Genomic DNA, 19,354 nt, shown 5'->3' on the forward strand with positions numbered 1-19,354 from the left:
TTGGTAGTAGGGGCAAATTAGCCCTAGACAAAATGTTGCTCTGGTCCTACCTAACAAAACTTAAGACAGGCCGGAGGCTGGGTGAGGGGGCTCACGCCTGTAATCCTAGCACTCTGGGAGGCTGAGGCGGGCAGATCGCTCAAGGTCAGGAGTTCAAAACCAGCCTGAGCAAGAGTGAGACCCTATCTCTACTATAAATAGAAAGAAATTAATTGGCCAACTAATATACATAGAAAAAATTAGCCGGGCATGGTGGCGCATGCCTGTAGTCCCAGCTACTCGGGAGGCTGAGGCAGAAGAATTGCTTGAGCCCAGGAGTTTGAGGTTGCTGTAAGCTAGGCTGACGCCATGGCACTCACTCTAGCCTGGGCAACAAAGTGAGACTCTGTCTCAAAAAAAAAAGAAAATACAGTTTTCATGGGATGCAAAACCCCATGTATAGGAAGGACTGCCTTTTTATATCCCCAGCTTCTGAAGGGCTGACTGCAAGTTTCTAATCTGTGGGGATTTGGGTATCTAAGGGAGGTCCTGGATCCAATTCCCCACAGATATCCAGAGACAACTGTAAGAGATCTTCCTACTTATCAGGTCCCCACAAAATCATCATGACTAGATCAGAACTTCATAATCCAGAGAGAAAGACGTCTGTGCATATAGGATCTTACAAGAAGATGCCGACCAGCTGTAACTTCATCTTTTATGATCTCAAACTAGAGGCTCAGGTTAGATCATGAGAAAAATCTTGCTGACATTGGAATGGATTAAAAACAAAAATAGGGAGGCCGAGGCGGGCGGATTGCTCGAGGTCAGGAGTTCGAAACCAGCCTGAGCAAGAGCAAGACCCCGTCTCTACTATAAATAGAAAGAAATTAATTGGCCAACTAATATATATATATAATTAGCTGGGCATGGTGGCGCATGCCTGTAGTCCCAGCTACTTGGGAGGCTGAGGCAGAAGGATTGCTTGAGCCCAGGAGTTTGAGGTTGCTGTGAGCTAGGCTGATGCCACGGCACTCACTCTAGCCTGGGCAACAAGCGAGACTCTGTCTCAAAAAAAAAAAAAAAAAAAAAAAAAAATCAAAAAATCAAAAACAAAAATAGTGGAATTTTCTCAAAGTTTCAAATTCAGGTTCTGTTTTGAGTAGATGGTTTGGATATAATCCTAGTAAAATCTGGCATACACCTAAACTGCCTCTTCTACAAGTCTGCAAACACTTGACAAATTGAAACTATATTTATACTTCTTAGGTTGAGCCACAAGCTCTACTAACTTTCTTCCCTCTTGCCACACTAACTTTCAAACAGTAAATCTTGGAGTATGTCTGTAGTCCTAAAAATGTGGCAATATTCAGATCACTTTCTGTGTTGAATTTTACCTCCTCATTTCTATTTGTTCATCTATAAGTTTATTTCTGTAATTCTTTCTCCCTTACAGAGATTTCAAATGTCTGTATCTTGCTTTATGTAATTGAAGTATTGCAGAGATCTTAGGTCAAAAGAGAACTTCTTTGACCTAATTATACCGTAGGGGCATTTGCAGAACTTGCTATTTAAAAGACTTCTTTGAGTGAATAATCATTTTCTGAATTTTTTTGGTCTACATCTTATTTTTAAACATCAAGTTTGCATAAATCCAAGGTACACAAAACTAAATCATTAGTAAAGAATATTTGGAGATCTGGATGAAAGACAGTACCTTAGATAATTTGCTAAGTACTATCATGGACACTGGAAATTTTAGCATCACAAAGATACACAGAGATAACAAATCAAACAATGAGTTTTAGAAAATGGGTTGAGTCAACCTGGCCAAGTAGATTATATTAGCCATACTGAGACCCCCATGAAATCAGCATCTGCAAAGGACCTCAAGGAAATCAAACAACTGGCCTCAATAAATTATAGTAGACTAATTCCCCTTTCGCTCTCCCTCTTTGAGAATTTTCAGGCCTATTTTACACAGTGAACTTGAAAGACATTGAAAGACATTGGTAATAGGCATATTTATAGATTTGATTGGCCCAGCGAGCATTTGGGTGTGTCCTACGAGAATATAAAGCGTTGAACATAAGGAAAGACAAGGGTAAAAGCTATGAAAGAGGGTAAAGGATAATACATTCCCAAAGCTAACTGCATGATTTTTGAATCATCAGATAGTAGAACTAAAACCTATGAGTTGAAGTCATAGAAAGACAAAATTAGGCCCAATGAAAGACTAAACTTTCTAACAATCTGAGCTACACAAACATCAAAGGCCAAGCTTCCCATCACTCTAAGTATGCAAACATAGACTGACCACTTGGCAGGGATTTTGTAAATTGGATTCAAATGTTGTATAGGAGATTGGGTTAGACAGCATTTAAAAACCTAATCTTTAAGTCTTTCTAAACATTTCATGATCTGACTCTATGATCCTACATGTTTTAGTGGTCATAGAAGAAGATTTTTTTGCCTCAAATTTTTTTTTTTTGAGACAGGGTCTTGCTTTGGCACCCTGGCTAGAGTGCAACAGCACTACTGTAGCTTACTGCAACCTTGAACTTCTGGGCTCAAGCAGTCCTGTTGCCTCAGCCTACCAAGTAGCTGAGACTACAAGCATGTGCCACCACACCTGGCTGATTTAAACAATTTTTTTATACAATATAGGTCTCACTATATTGACCAAACTGGTCTTGAACTTCTGGCCTCAAGCAATCCTCCAGCCTGGCCTCCCAAAGTGCTGGGATTACAGGCATCAGCCACCATGCCCAGCCTCGCCTCAATTTTTTTCCATCAGAAAAATATTTGCCCATTTCTTGCATATAGGAGAAGTTGAACTGGAAGGGGAAAACTTAGGGTGGTTCTGATTCCACCATGAATTTGTTGAGTGACTTTGAACAAATTACTTAATATTTCTTGGTTTTGACTTTGTCATCTACAAGTGTGGCCTGGGGGCTCTAAAGAGATGTCTAAAGTAGTTCATGCCACTTGAGAGACTTTGCTTATTTGACTCAACAACTCTTAGCTGTATGTCATCCCAACATCTTGCTAGAATAACCAGCCAAAATTCTACGTTTATGGCATTCATAAAAATGCATCATCTCTGGCATCATAATTCCATGTTGTGGTTGTGGAAAGTCCTGTGGTCATAGCTGACTTCTCCCTGTTTGCTCCACCCATACCCATTCATGCTGGCCAATCACAGAGAAAGGTCCTGGATACTTCTCCAGTCATCATTGACCTTCACAGACCAGCTAAAACATTCAATTTCCAGGTTGTATTACCAACAAATTTTACATTCCAGATAAGAATCATTTTGCCCCTGTTCCTAAAGCAACTTCATGCCATAATCCTAAGAAAGAAAGAAAGAAAAAAAAAAAGGTAAATAGATAAGCTCCAAATTCAAATTTTAAAAACTTATTTGCCATTACAATATATATATATATTTTTTTTTTGAGACAGAGTCTCACTTTTGTTGCCCTGACTAGAGTGAGTGCCATGGCGTCAGCCTAGCTCACAGCAACCTCAAACTCCTGGGCTCAAGCGATCCTCCTGCCTCAGCCTCCCAAGTAGCTGGGACTACAGGCATGCGCCACCATGTCCGGCTAATTTTTTGTATATATATATTTTTTAGTTGGTCAATTAATTTCTTTCTATTTTTAGTAGAGATGGGGTCTCGCTCAGGATGGTTTCGAACTCCCAACCTCGAGCAATCCGCCCGCCTCAGCCTCCCAGAGTGCTAGGATTACAGGCGTGAGCCACCGCGCCCGGCCGCCATTACAATATTTTAAAATACTAGTTGTATTATTTACTGCTGCTTCCAAAATAAACATAGAGAGGTTATTACCAAGAGACATGTCAAATGAATCACTCAGAGGAAAATGCCAAACATAGCACAGAAAAAATGACTAATTCTTTTCTTGCAGCAACTCATCAAAATCTAGTCATTTGCATATACCTAACTCTAAGTTGCTAAATTCAGAAGCAAGCTCATTAAAATGACAAAACTCTCCCACTGGCTTAATTTTCTCTGCCCAATTTCCACATTCTAACATTATTTTGCAGTCCAATTGGAGATGGACCTTTGTAGCTTTCTTCTCTTAAACTTTCATGCATTTGATAAAAAAAAAATAGAAAGAAACTCTACTTTAAAAACATTACTAAAAGAAAACTAAACTCTGATTTCTTGCCAGAGGTTTTGCTCATTGTGAAATCTAGTTGCTGAATGTTTTAAATCATTATAGAAAAGTCAACATTTCTTGTGCAATATCCACATGATGCTGTTCTCTGTCTCCAAAACACTTTTCTTTAGGGGGTGAGACCATAACTAAAGATTACCCAACTCTCCTTTCTGCCACCTAGAAATAAATGCTCAGGTAGAGGAAAAAAAACTAAGGGTGTCTAAATCATAAGAAAAGCTTGGCCTTAGTAACTGTTACATTCATAAATCAATAAAAATAATATTATATGTGTAGCACTTTAAACATTTCGATGTTCATTATTTCACTTGATGTACTGGTGACCTTATCAGGTAACCAGTTCAATAAGACATGAACTCCCATTTACAAGAAGGGAAAATGAGACAAATCACTTGCCTTGTCACACATTCAGCTTGCCATGGACTAAAGTTTTCCAACTCACCTCACACTCAAATTCATATTGACCCCCAATGTGACTGTATTTGGAGATAAGGAATGTCAGGAGGTAATTAAGGTTAAATGAGGTCATAAAGGTGGGGCCCTGATCAAATAGGATGAGTGTCCTTACAAGAAGAGATACCAGAGAGCTGGCCCTCTCTGTCTCTCTGTGTGTGCACACAAAGAAGACGTCATGTGAACGTACGGTGAGATGGCAGCAACCTACGAGCCAGGAAGAGAGGCCTCACCAGAAACTAGCCATGCTGGCACCCTGATCTTGAACTTCCAGCCTCCAGATCTGCGAGGAAATAAATGTCTGTGGTTAAGCCACCCAGTCTATGGTATTTTCTTACGGCAACCCAAGCTAAGTAAAACAGAGCTAATGATCACGAAACTTCTAAAACCCAAGCCTCTTAACTCTTTGTCTTACCTACCTCACTATAGTATTAATATAGTGGCCAGAACTGAACTACTGAGAACGATCACGTAAATTTCAAGTAATTTTTTTCTGAACCTCTATTTGTAGCTGCCCCAAAACCTGCTGTCTCTTCCTTCTTCCATCAAGTGATAGAAGTATTGCTATCATAAAGACACCTCTGACATGGGAGAAATGGAAGCATTGTAAGTGAGTAACAAATTTTGTGGATTTCTCTCTAGCAACAAACTTTTGAACTAATTTCTTGCTTTATAAATTATAGTTGTTATTGGGGAATAATTTCTTACTTATGTCTAATGTTTCCATCCTATGACAAAAACTCAGGCCTCTCTCTACCCATTTACTCATTCGAATCTAACAGGTAAATTTTGTAAAGAACAATTGAGTGTGCTGGACTTGTCTCAACTTTTCTTTTGAAATGAGCCTGTCCACAGAAAGCACAAATTCTTTGCTTTTCCATGTTTTAAATATTACCTAGGCAGTCCTTCCATGTAAGGAAGGTAGGACCTTTGGGTTAGTGTACCTAATGCCAGGATTCTATTGGAAAGCCCACTTGGCTCCCACACAAAGCCAACTTAGCCTACAGCCATAATAAAGGTGGTATTTTGGCTTCAGTATTTACTCTCTTTTTAATTTCTTGAATTGCTCAGAAAGAAGAAAGACAGGGTGCTATTTAATGCAAGTCCCTTTAGAGATCACCAGCACAAATGCAAGACAAACCTCTATATTCTATTATCTCTACCATTCAAGAGGCCAGGAGAAAACATGAACCTTAATGGAAGTGGAATTATCCTTGCAATGACTGCAGTAAATGTTTGTTGAAGGGGAAAAAAATGGAAAGAGAGATATACCGTATATACCCAGTTTTAATGGAAAGCCTATTTCTGCCATATACATTAGAGAAATTGTTCAAGAACAGTTCATCCATGTGAAAATATTAGCACTGTAATTCTGCCAAGGTCAGTAAGACCTAGTGATTTGCTGAGATATCACCTTCATTTCACCAGGTAAATAAAGGCTCCTTTTTTCAGTGTGTCCTATCCAAGAAGGCACTCCATAGCAACAGTTAAATTATGAATACAGCACATATGTTCCATACCATATCATTTACAGCACAATTTAGCATAGACATAATGCTTTGTAACAAACTACAATACCATTCACAAAATGCATTTAAATAGCATAATTTAGTTCATTAAATTCAGTCATTTACAGTAAATCAAAATCATCATAGGAATTGAAGAGAGTACACAGTTGTTTGTTTGAATAGTTAAGCTAGGTAAGTCAATTTCTTTTTGAAGGTCAAGGACAGAGTTGTTTCCATTTTCTGTTATAAAAAAGATACAGCTGGTGTCAAAAGATAATTTAATGTCATCTCAAAATGATCAGCCCTCTTTTTCTCCCTCCCCTCTCTCTCTTTCTCTCTCCTGCATATCAGATCACTGCCACTCCTAAAATAGATTCAACTCCCCGAAAACATCTTACATGCTAGTTAACTAGAATGTGTGTGCAGATTTTACAAAATCTCAAACGCTCAATTTCTTCAACTTTTTAACCAAGATATAGACATTTGGTCCCAAGAACGCTTCAAAGACTGGATCACAGTGCCTGTAATCATCTGCTTATCTGTTTTTCACACCATGGGGAAGCCCCTTGTGGGTAAAAGCCTAGTCAACCACGTTTAGATTCCTACAACCTAAGAATTCCTAGCACACTGTTGATTGTAAATTCCTTGAAAGCAAGAGTTGGTTCTTTTTTTCACTTCCTTTTATTCTTCATGGCCCCAACCATATGCTTCACACATACTCAGTAAACATTTGTTGACTTAAAAATCTTGTTGGAGGGGCTTACAATAGAATATATTTAATAAACACAAAAGCCAGTATATTTTTTTGAATGTCTTAGTATAAAACCAGTACCTACAATAACATAGACAAAGTAAGAAAAAGAGAGGACAGACTTCAGGATTTAACACAAATTATTCCACCTGATCTCATTGTTTCACTGTCCAGTGTACTCTGAGCAGAACCATGCTCCAGGTGGAAAAAACTATATTTTCCCCCTAGGTAAGTCTTTCTGTAGTCTTTGCCTGAAATGCTTTCACCACAAACTCAGCAATAATGAACAGTGTAAGGGTTTAAGCTCTAGCCCAGCTGCTTTAAAGCCAACATAATCTAGGCAGCATTCTACACTCAGCATTTACCCAGACATTTAATAACCTTATGTTGGTTGCACCAGGCACTGGGTTAACTGCAGAAGACATAGACTCCAGTAAGATCTGAACTCTCCCCTCAAGCTGCTTGGAACCAAGTGGAGCACACCGTCAACAACGCAGTGCCGGGTGGTAAGTGTAGGGGCTGGGGTGGGCACAGGCACTCAGAGAGAGACCACAGTATCCTGATCCAAAAAAGGTACCAATTCTTTCTGCTTGGCACAACCCACCTCGTATGAAGAACCGATTTCCATTCGCAGCACATTTTCGAGGGCCACTGATACAGTGAACAGGTCTAAAGGAGAGCTGCCAGGAAAAGGGTTGCCTTCCCCCATTTCCTCCTGTTGAGTTACCTTTTCCCTTCCTGAAAGAGGAGGAAGAGTTGAGAAGAATATTGATATAGTAGGAGAAACTTAATTGAAGGTAACTGGTCTCAAAAGTATCTGAGTATTGCTGGGGTGAGTATTGATGGTTTAAAGAACCAGGTCAAAGTCTATTAGCATGAACAGACTCCAACTGCAGTAAGTCCCAACATGGACAGTATCAATAGCTCCACAGAGCCCAAGCAATAAAGTACAAACTCCTTATTGGACTGCATCTAAGACCTCTGTAATCTGGCTTCAGTTTTGTCTCTCTTTGTAACAGAGACTGCTAATTTCCTCCAATAACCACTTAACACCACATTTTTAACTGAAAGGGAAATTATCTTCTATCTTATTTCGGTCACTCAATTTGGAGAGTATTATTCACAAATTAAAACCACCCTCAAGTAATTGCCTTAGTATAACAACCTCTCTTCCCCCAGGTCGTCCCCTCGTGGCCTGCTTGGGGCCAGGCACTGTGCTAAATCTCTAAACACAACATCTCATTTAATCCTCACAAAGACCCTGGTAGGTAGCAACTATTATTAGCACCATTTCACAGATTAAGTAACTGAGACTTAGAAAGATGAATGTACTTGCTAACTAGAGGCAAAGCCAAATGTTTTAGTCCAGGTGGTTTGTCCCTGGCAGCTGTGCGCTTAATCTCTACACACTATTATCAGCCCCAGATTGAGCTGCCTTCCCTATTCCGTGTCTTTGCTCATGTTATTCCCTCGGCTCCTAAAATGACATTCTCCCTTCCCAATGTCCTTTCCTTGCTAGACACCACTCTCTGCACGAAGGCCCCGTGCAGAGCAGAAATAAATCCCTCCTCAAATGCATGCCTTATACCCCAACTATGCCTCTATTACACCACTTTGCATGTCCTGTCTTGCAGTCTCATTAGTTTTGTTATGTGGCAGTTTTCCTCAATATATTTAAAGTTCCTTGAGGACAAGAAACATATTTTATTTGTCCTGTGTTTCTCATTGTGCCTAACAGTAAAATTCAATAAATGTTATCTGAATCACTAAAAAAGTTCTTATTGAAAGATATGAGTTTTTGACTATCTTATAAATGAAAGACAAGTAGTGAGTTATAGTTCTAAATAACGGAAATACTATAACAGCACAGTCCAATAGAATTTTCCCACTGTTTTGGAAACTTTCTATATCTGTGCTGGCTAATATAGTAGCCACTAGCCACACGCGGCTACTGAGCATTTGAAATATGACTAGTACAACCGAGGACCTGAATTGTTTTATTTTATTTTAATTAATTTAAATTTAAATAGCTACCATACTGGATACCGCAGCTTTAAAAACTGTGTTGAAGCTTTGTATACAATAAGTGCTCTGTAAATGTCTCCTTATAGTACTTTGAATTAGATTGGGGAAAATCAGTAGACATAATCTATATTGATTTTAAAAAACAAACTGAGAAAAGTAGAAACTTCAAGAAATTCAGGGACATCATGGAAAAAGATGAAGTTGAAGCAACAACAACAACAAAAAAAAAAACCACCGAGGATCTGTATTTACAAGAGAAGAAAACCCTTAACTCACTTGGTCCATGTTCAAGCAAAGAGTCTGGAAGGGGTATGTGAAGACAGGCAATTATATGATGTATAAACCCAGTTTAATAAAGACTGGGCTGGCATCCATTTATAAAAACCTCCAGAGGACACTGAGGTTTCTCAGGTTGTATTTAGAGAAACTGTCTGTAAAAGGTTGGGCTGGGTCTCACTAGGCTGGAAAGAATAGGTCTAGATCACTCTATTTAACAACCACTCATCATAAATTCCATTTTTTATTCAGTGGGGGAATAACAGAAGCTCACTCACTCCTAGTTATAGTAATTCAAAGCAAAAAACCTTCTATTTATACTATCAGGTCAAAATCTAAAGTTTAGACCCCTTTGGCATTTCTCACTCTCTTGCTTTTACCCCACTGAGGTGGAACATTGAGGGACGCAGTGAGGGACCCACACCGTTAAGTGAGCTTCTCCCAGCCTGGCCATCCCGGGGGTGACCTTTCCACCAGATCCCTGGCATTAGGCAGCGTGTTGTCTCCTGGAGCAAAGCCAGAATGTAAGATGAAAAGCCACATGCAGAGGATGACGCAAGGGAAACAATCATGACTTTCATATTGAGAGCCAGAAAGAAATTTGAGGTCTTATGCATACTAGTTTGCAAGCCCGAGAGTTGCACTCAGCTTAATAACTCCCTTAACATTTTATTCTTCAGGATTTCCACAGAAGAATGAGCACACTAGCAATCAAACTCTGGATGTGGGCTGGATGCGGTAGCTCACGCCTATAATCTTAGCACTCTGGGAGGCCGAGGCGGGTGGAACATTTCAGCTCAGGAGTTCGAGACCAGCCTGAGCAAGAGTGAGACCCCATCTCTACTAAAAATAGAAAGAAATTATATGGACAACTAAAATATATAGAAAAAATTAGCCGAGCATGGTGGCACATGCCTGCAGTCCCAGCTGCTCAGGAGGCTGAAGCAGGAGGATCGTTTGAGCCCAGGAGTTTGAGGTTGCTGTGAGCTAGGCTGACGACATGGCACTCTAGCCCAGGCAACAGAGTGAGACTCTGTCTCAAAAAAAAGGAGAAAAAAAAAAAAAAAAAAAAACTCTGGATGTGCCTTTCCATACTACCCAGAAAGGGGTCCATATGGCATTGTCCTAGGTTCCCATTGTAAGGTTGTTTTTTGTTTTGTTTTGTTTTGTTTTTGCGACAGAGTCTCATTTTATTGCCCAGGCTAGAGTGAGTGCCATGGGTTCAGGCTAGCTCACAGCAACCTCAAACTCCTGGGCTCAAGCAATCCTCCTGCCTCAGCCTCCCGAGTAGCTGGGACTACAGGCATGCGCCACCATGCCTGGCTAATTTTTTCTATAAATATTTTTAGTTGGCCAATTAATTTCTTTCTATTTATAGTAGAGACAGGGTCTCGCTCTTGCTCAGGCTGGTTTTGAACTCCTGACCTTGAGCAATCCTCTCACCTTGGCCTCCCAGAGTGCTAGGATTACAGGCGTGAGCCACTGCACCCAGCCTAATTTCTTTCTATTTTTAGTAGAGATGGGGTCTCACTCTTGCTCAGGCTGGTCTCCAACTCCTGAGCTCAAACGATCCACCCCCCTCGGCCTCCCAGAGTGGTAGGATTACAGGCATGAGCCACCGACCCCGACCGAAAATAAGTACTTTTAAAATCACTGTCATGCTTTACATATGCTATCTCAGTTCAGCCTCAAAAGCCTCTGTGAGATTGATATTATTATCCCTGTTTTTCAAATGAAGAGGTGGAAGCTCAAAGTGGTTAAACAACCTGCCTGTTTGCACAACTGGTAAGTGCCACAGCTCACATCCAAATCGAGGCCTATCAAAATCCAAAATGGGGTGACTTCTGGGGCCCCCTCTCTTGGGGCCCCAGAACCTCGTCCAGAAAAAAAAAGAAAAAAAAAATCCAAAATGTATCCCCTTCTCACCAGTATACAAAAGACCATAAACTCAAAGATCAGCCCCCCAAAATAATATCAAATCTCTTTGGGCCTCTAATAGCTTGGTCTCTCATAAATTGAAGTACTACTAATAACAATGATTTATCTAATGTCTACTATACTCACACACCATATTTTATCTTCAGTGTCATGGTTATCCTGTAAGGCAAACATTATTAATAGTATCATCCCCACTTAACAAATAAAGAAACTGAGGCTCAGGGAAATCAACTGAGTTGGCCAAGACCATACAGCTACTAACATAACAGGTACTCAATAAAAGGAAATTATTAATGTTACTTAAAATTTCTAGTGTTTTGGGGCACTGAGAACGATGCATGTATCCAATAGAACTCTTCAGGTTGCAAGTGACCAAAAACCCAGCCCAAACCAGATTGAGCAAAAAGTGAAATTTTTTAGCTCACACAACTGAAAACTCCAGAAGAAGATTTTTCTGACTTTTCATTTCAACGTGATCTAGGGGCACCGTCTGCCTCCATCTCTTAGCTTTACTCCCCTCCGTACTGGTATGCCACAAGGAAGCAATGTGTCATTCAGCAACGCCATGTCTGTATCCTCCCAGGAGTTAATCCAGCAAAAAAGAGAGTGACTCTTCCTAGTGACTGTCACATGAGCCTTCGGCATTGGAACAAGTTAAGTCATGGGTCCACCTCTAAGTCAACAATGTTATTAGGAAGACTTGATACTCTGATTGGCCGGGGCTGAGATACATTGTCTATTCCTGGTGGAGCCCCAGCGACTACATGGGAAAGAGGTGGTTCTCCAAAGGACATTTGGGTATCTACCAGAAATAATAAGGATCAGAAAAAACAAATACCTATTAGGAGGTAAAATAAAATTCCTTTCTAACAAATGAATACCGGCTGGGCGCGGTGGCTCACGCCTGTAATCCTAGCTCTCTGGGAGGCCGAGGCAGGCAGATTGCTCGAGGTCAGCAGTTTGAAACCAGCTCTGAGCAAGAGCAAGACCCCATCTCTACTATAAATAGAAAGAAATTAATTGGCCAACTAATATATATAGAAAAAATTAGCCAGGCGTGGTGGTGCATGCCTGTAGTCCCAGCTACTTGGGAGGCTGAGGCAGGAGGATTGCTTAAGCCCAGGAGATTGAGGTTGCTGTGAGCTAGGCTGACACCATGGTACTCACCCTAGCCTGGGCAACAAAGTGAGACTCTGTCTCAAAAACAAAACAAAACAAACAAACAAACAAACAAAAAAAACGAATACCAAACAAGGAAACAGGCATTCTCATATATTATTCTGAGTGGGCAATTTGGCAATATCTATCAAAAATTCAAATGCACATCCTTTTTGCCCAATTCCACTTCAAGAAATTTATCCTACAGATAAATCACACCAGTGTGCAAAGATGTTATTTAAAGGATAATCACTGAAGCATTGACTGTATTAACAAAACACTGTCCATTGATATAGAAGTTGTTAAATTATCATACATCCATAGAAAAGATATTGCACAATAATTTTTAATGAGGTAGATCTATATGTTCTGATATGGAAAGTCTATAATAATTTATTAAGAGAAAAACACAAATTGTAACAAAATAGGTAAGTATGATCCTGCTTGTAAAAATACATAAAAAAATACCTGGGACAGGCGCAGTGGCTCACGCTTATAATCCTAGCACTCTGGAAGGCTGAGGCAGGTGGATTGTTTCAGCTCAGGAGTTCGAGACCAGCCTGAGCAAGAGTGAGACCCTGTCTCTACTAAAAATAGAAAGAAATTAATTGGCCAACTAAAAATATATAGAAAAAATTAGCCGGACATGGTGGCATATGCCTATAGTACCAGCTACTCAGGAGGCTGAGACAGGAGGATCACTTGAGTCCAGGAGTTTGAGGTTGCTGTGAGCTAGGCTAACGCCACAGCACTCTAGTTAGGGCAACAAAAGTGAGACTCTGTCTCCTAAAAAAAAATATCTGGAAGAATATTCAAAAAATTCTAACACTGTCTGTTACTGGGGAAGAAGTACTAGGGAGTTAGGAGTGGCAGGAAGAAGACATTTACTTTTCACTTTGTACCCTGTAGAGTTTTAATTTGTTCGCCTGAATACACATTACCTTTATTGCTTTAAAAAGTTAGTCTTAAAAACACCTGTTCATTTGACTTTCTGTTAACATGACTCACAATTCATATCATTGCCTCTCAAAGAGCAAAAATAGCACGTTTCTACATGCTGAAGAAACCTATTAAATGACTAAAAACATATGTAAGTGGGATTTCGCCATGAGACTCTATGTACTTCCAAAATATATGTAAACCTTCTTGTTAAGAAGCATTATAATGTTTCCATGCTAATGTAGCAAATTATCTAGGCTACTGAATCAACTTGGTTCATTTATTTACTTTGTTTATCGGTCAGACCAGCCCATCACAGGATTTTACCACTATAAATTGGCCCCTGGACTAACTCATGCAGGCAAGCAGCAACTCCATCAAACCCAATAATTAATCGGGCAGTCCTCCTCCATATGTCGCGATGACTATTCATTAAAGCAATGCATATGGCTCGTACCTACATGTGCTAGCTTTTTGCCTTTATTCATGGTTCAACAAATTTATGAACTTTAGATTCAGTGGAACAAAGAAAAATTAGTACAGAAGATATTATAATTAGGCTGACAGTTTAAAATTAGAAGGGAAAACCTAAAATTGAGAAGAGATGTTGCCATTAACAGTAGAATTCATGACATAAACACATAGTAAACATCTGTCGATTGCCTTCTATGTACAGGTTACAGAGCTAGACTGTAGAAACATAAACAGATACACATGACATTGTCCATGACCAAAGTTTTATTTTTTGTTTGAGGAGCTACCATATGTATTAAAAAGAATAAGTAATAGCATAAGGTTATCACCAGTGGCACATATTTCTGATCATCCAGATTCCCATTCAAGATGTACAAAGCAGGGCCGGGCGCGGTGGCTCACGCCTGTAATCCTAGCACTCTGGGAGGCCGAGGCGGGCGGATTGCTCCAGGTCAGGAGTTCGAAACCAGCCTGAGCAAGAGCGAGACCCTGTCTCTACTATCAATAGAAATAAATTAATTGGCCAACTAATATATATAGAAAAAATTAGCCGGGCATGGTGGCACATGCCTGTAGTCCCAGCTACTCGGGAGGCTGAGGCAGGAGGATCGCCTGACCCCAGGAGTTTGAGGTTGCTGTGAGCTAGGCTGACGCCACGGCACTCACTCTAGCCTGGGCAACAGAGTGAGACTCTGTCTCAAAAAAAAAAAAAAAAAAAAAAAAAGATGTACAAAGCATTATAAGAGTCATGAGCCAGTGAAATATATCATACTATATATATCATATATATATATTGTATAGAAGTTAAACACACCATTTGCTAAATTAAGAAATGAAGATTACCAAATTGAATTGACAATGCTTTAGTAACTTAGGTATGCAGAATATAATTCCATATGTTTTGTTCAACAATATACATAAGAAACCAAAATACTGATTTAGCAGAGACCCTTGAATTGTCACTATGAGTGCCATAGGTATAACAATAATAGCTAAGATTTAACTGTTCTCAGCTATATGAATATATATTTAATATTCATTTATGTAATAAATGAATACATACATTCATTTAATCCTCAAAAATATTCTATGATGCAGGTAATATTATTATTACTACTTTACAGATGAGAAATCTGAGGCACTGAGAAGTTAAGCAATTTGCCCAAGGTACCTGTCAGAGCCAGACTTCAAAACTAGGTAGTCTAACTCCAGAGTCCATACCCAAAACCATTATGGTGAGTGTATGATTTGTATTCTCTAAATTATCACTTTGTTCATATTTCTAAGGATAAAATACAGGGCAAAGAATAGTAAATACATGAATTTTTTCTTCCATTCTGGAATTCTGTACTTTCTTTGTAGCCTCAAGCTGTGCCTTGTACATAATAGATGATCAATAAATGCCTGTCCTATGAATGGAGAGAATAGTATTTGTGATCTTTATCCCCCACTTGTCTTCACAACCCCTGACCACATGACCTTTTCCTAGAATTCTAGTACAGAGGGCTGCTTTCTTTCCAGAGTTCCACCCAAGAAGCGGAGAGTATTTGAAGTAGAAAGTTTGTAACGGAGGAGAGCACTGATCTGGGAATCTGACCTAATGCATTCAATCACGTAACCTTAAACAAGTCATTTTACTACTCTTGGAAATGAATGTTCATATTTGTAAAATGAAAGAGCTGAATTAGATGAGTCATTTTCAAACTGTGCTAATAAGGAAGGAAGAAGGAGAAGCATCTGAACAGGTACAACCTCTTTGGCTTCAAGGAGAATAGGTACCCTTACGTCTGTTTTACATATTAAGTATATGAGGTTTTGTTTGCATAAAGGAACTCAATGCTTTACAAAGTTTAAAGCCCACTAGATTTGATTAAGTTCTTTTTTTTTTTTTAAGACAGGGTCTCACTCTGTCGCCTGGGTAGAGTGCAGTGGCATGATCATAGCTTACGGCCACCTCAAACTCCTGGGCTCAAGTTCGTCCTGCCTCAGCCTCCCGAGTAGCTGGGACTACAGGTACACACCACCACACCTAGCTAATTTTTCTATTTTTTGTAGAGATGGGGGTCTCACTCTTGCTCAAGCTGGTCTCAAACTCCTGGCCTCAAGCGATTCTCTTGCCTGGGCCTCACAAAGTGCTAAGATTACAGACGTGAGCCACCTCACCCAACTGATCAAATTCTTAAGCACTGTCTCATTTCAAATACTCTATCCTGATGCATAGGCACACTCCAATGCTTTAGACCATTTGCCTGTTCCAACCTGTTCAAGAGACATTTTAACTGAATCTTAGAATTCTTTTCATCATTACAATTCTGGATCTGTCCTTTCAAAAAAAGAAATTGATTTTTTTCCCTCAACTCAAATTTATCAGTTCATTTTTTGGAGACTCTCCTTGCCATATCCTTAAATAAGCAACTAGGATAACTGTGGTAATTGCCTGACCTGAAAAGTGTATAGAACTTCAAGGTTAATGCTCCTGGCACAAGATTTTTGCTACAAACAGCAGAATTCCTCTAACCCTTTGCTGAGGCATCGGTTCAATAGTAAGAGAAAATCATGCCATGTATTGCATTACTTTAAAGAGAATTATCAGAGTCTCCTGATGGTCTACCTATGGCTAAACTGTATACCAAAAAGAACTGTCTTAAAGAACTTCAGGAAAGGCCCTTGCCAGAGATATAGTAAAAGAGCCAAATATTTAACAAAACAAAAACCAAAAACCTATGTATCCAAGAACTGTCACAGTCCTACCCAATATGTTGTGCTAATTCCTTATGTTTCACTTTATAATTCTGAATTTCCTTCCACATGAATGAAAAGAATTGTTACCATTAAGCCTATCCGTTCTCTGAAATTTCTTTAATCAGTTTTCATTAAGGACTGTCAAACACATACATCATTTAGGGACTTTTAAATCTAAATTTTATTGAAGATATATTACATATGGTTTAATATTTCAGTTCAGCAATAGCCATCAGCAATGAGCATTACTCCAAGAGAGGGATTAATTAAATATTCTAGCAAACACAGTGATCCAAATAGCAAAGAAAAATCCCGGGCGCTGAGCCCAGATTCCCCACCCTCTCTTCTGGCGTGGCTCATCTCTCTCTCTCAGATAAACTAGACAACCAACAAATCTTTCATCATTACCAGTGAATGTGTACATGTGCAATAAATGATCAAACTCCTCCATCAGGTTTCCTGTTAAATTTTTTAAGCAGAAAAAATTGCACAAAATCAAATTGTCCCATAAATGGGTATTATTTAAACCAAGTAGAAATATAGTTTTCAGAAATAAAAGGTAACTCCTCGTGGTAATCAGCAGTTCTCCTGTAACTTGACTTTACCACTCCTCCAATGATAAGCTGGGAGGTGGTCCAATTCTATAATTATGAGCCTGTCTTTGCTATGTTATGAAGTTTTAAAGTATTTCAACTTTGTGTAGTATAGTAATATTAATCTCAGCTCCATGGAATCCAAGAGATTCAGAGCAAACTCATGGGCTTGGTCCCACAGAGATTACGGGTTTTGCGATTCGGAGTTAAGAGTAATTCTTCAACCTTGAATCTTAGCTTTGGATCTGAACTTCTTGGTTTTCATGATCTTAATTTAGGCACTAATCTATTTTAATGGCCAGGGAATGGGAGGAGCCCCAAGCAGAATACTTACAAAGGGTCTTATTCACCAAACATTCATAGTTCGTCTTCACTCGCTCTCTCAGCTAACAGCAGCAGCTACTTGCGGACACAACAGATATATCAAAGATGACCTGACAACAACCATTTCTTGTCATCACCTAATCTGCATTTCTGGGACACAAAGTACCTTAAACCTTCTAGCAAAGCACCCTCTCTTATTTCAATGAGAAGGCTGTTAAAAAAGTAAAATCTTTGAAGCTAGCACATCTGACAAAAAGAACAAAAAAGTGAAAGAGCAACAGCAGCAGCATTACATGTATGTAGCCTAAATAGTTTTCAAAGAATGATCATGTATAATACATTATATAATTTTATCTTTCTAATAGATTTATAAGGTGGTTATGGCCTTAGGTAAGTCACTTATCTTCAGTGAACTTCAGAATCCTCACCTTTAAAATGGGGATAATATTTCACAGGGTTGTGTTAGGCTATAACAAAATAACATAGGTAAAGTACTTGGTACAGGGTACTTAATAAATGGTATCCAGGTTTTTATTATTATTGTTGTTATTCCTACATACAGAGGAAATATCACTCACAGAAAGTAAGTAGCCAACCCAAGGTCATTCAATGCATAAACTTTATTGAGTATGTGCATAGGGCTGTGGATATAAAAATGTGTAAGATCCGATCACTGCCTTCTAAGAACTCACGCTCATCCTTAGTAAGAAAGAGAACAAGTTTTAGAAGCAAATATTTTTTTCTCTCTATTCTGATTCAAATCTAGAAAAGAAGAGGTAAGCTTAGACCTAAATCAACTATTTCTTAGATGAAAAGCATTCTTCCTATGCAGTAGATTCTGTTCCCTGGAGTTAAGGGTACTCTAGTTTGATATCCCCACCCCAACAACCCCCCCATTAGGAAATCCTTAATGGTGGGATTTTCCTCCTTGGAATCGAGAATGCCTTGCTTTTGTTTAACACTGTGCAGTTGACTGAAAACACTTTCAACAACACTAACTAATCTAACTAACCTAATCTTTCCCATACGCCTCTGAGGTATGAATTAGAGAGGAGGAAATTGAGGCACAGCTATAATTTGTCATAATCCAGACTAGCACTAGATCAGTAGCCTCATACTAGTTTTTGTTTTTCCTTCTTTTAAAAGTGCATTTGTGGCCGGGCGCTGTGGCTCACGCCTGTAATCCTAGCTCTTGGGAGGCCGAGGCGGGCGGATTGCTCGAGGTCAGGAGTTCAAAACCAGCCTGAGCAAGAGCGAGACCCCGTCTCTACTATAAATAGAAAGAAATTAATTGGCCAACTGATATATATATAAAAAATTAGCCGGGCATGGTGGCGCATGCCTGTAGTCCCAGCTACTCGGGGGGCTGAGGCAAAAGGATCACTCAAGCCCAGGAGTTTGAGGTTGCTGTGAGCTAGGCTGACGCCACGGCACTCACTCTAGCCTGGACAACAAAGTGAGACTCTGTCTCAAAAAAAAAAAAAAAAAAGTGCATTTGTGAAATTTAAAATTTTAATATTCTTTTTTTTTCCTTGCAGCTCCAGCTCAAAGGAAGTAGCCTCATACTAGTTTAATTACTAGTTTAATGTTGCCCAGTAAACTACAGTGAACCTATATTAAAATATTTTTGCACTCTCATCTAGATTTCTTTTCTATTTTCTCTAATTCTCTGAGGGGTCTAATACTGAACCTTGCATTTGAGGGATTCCCTCAGGCAATATGTTTATTCAATAACCTATGCAACATAATATAATATCACTATTTCAAGTATGGCTATGACTTTTACATAGACTAGATCCATAAAGGGAGATGGAGAATGATACTTTGCATTTGTTTTGCACTTTTTCAAAGTGCTTTCATATCTATTATTCAGAGAGGGAGAATGGAATTTGAATTTAAGAGTAGGAAAGATGTAAGAGATTTTCAAATCTATTGTTTCTTAACCTTCTTTGGATCATTTGCCCATTTGAGAATCTGACAAAAGCTAAGGACTTC

At 39.2% G+C, this 19,354-nt stretch overlaps 1 long non-coding RNA gene across 1 annotated transcript in view; it reads right to left on the minus strand.

The window, feature by feature from the left end:
- Positions 1-17,457, minus strand: part of LOC142876837 (uncharacterized) — a 174,250-nt gene extending 156,793 nt beyond the window's left edge. Inside the window, exon 1 of the long non-coding RNA XR_012923653.1 lies at positions 17,370-17,457. This is a non-coding gene — a long non-coding RNA (uncharacterized LOC142876837). The remainder of the gene's footprint in view (positions 1-17,369) is intronic.
- Between the last annotated feature and the right edge of the window lie 1,897 nt (positions 17,458-19,354).

Source organism: Microcebus murinus, chromosome 2, assembly GCF_040939455.1.
Source record: "Microcebus murinus isolate Inina chromosome 2, M.murinus_Inina_mat1.0, whole genome shotgun sequence".
Lineage (NCBI taxonomy): Eukaryota > Metazoa > Chordata > Mammalia > Primates > Cheirogaleidae > Microcebus > Microcebus murinus.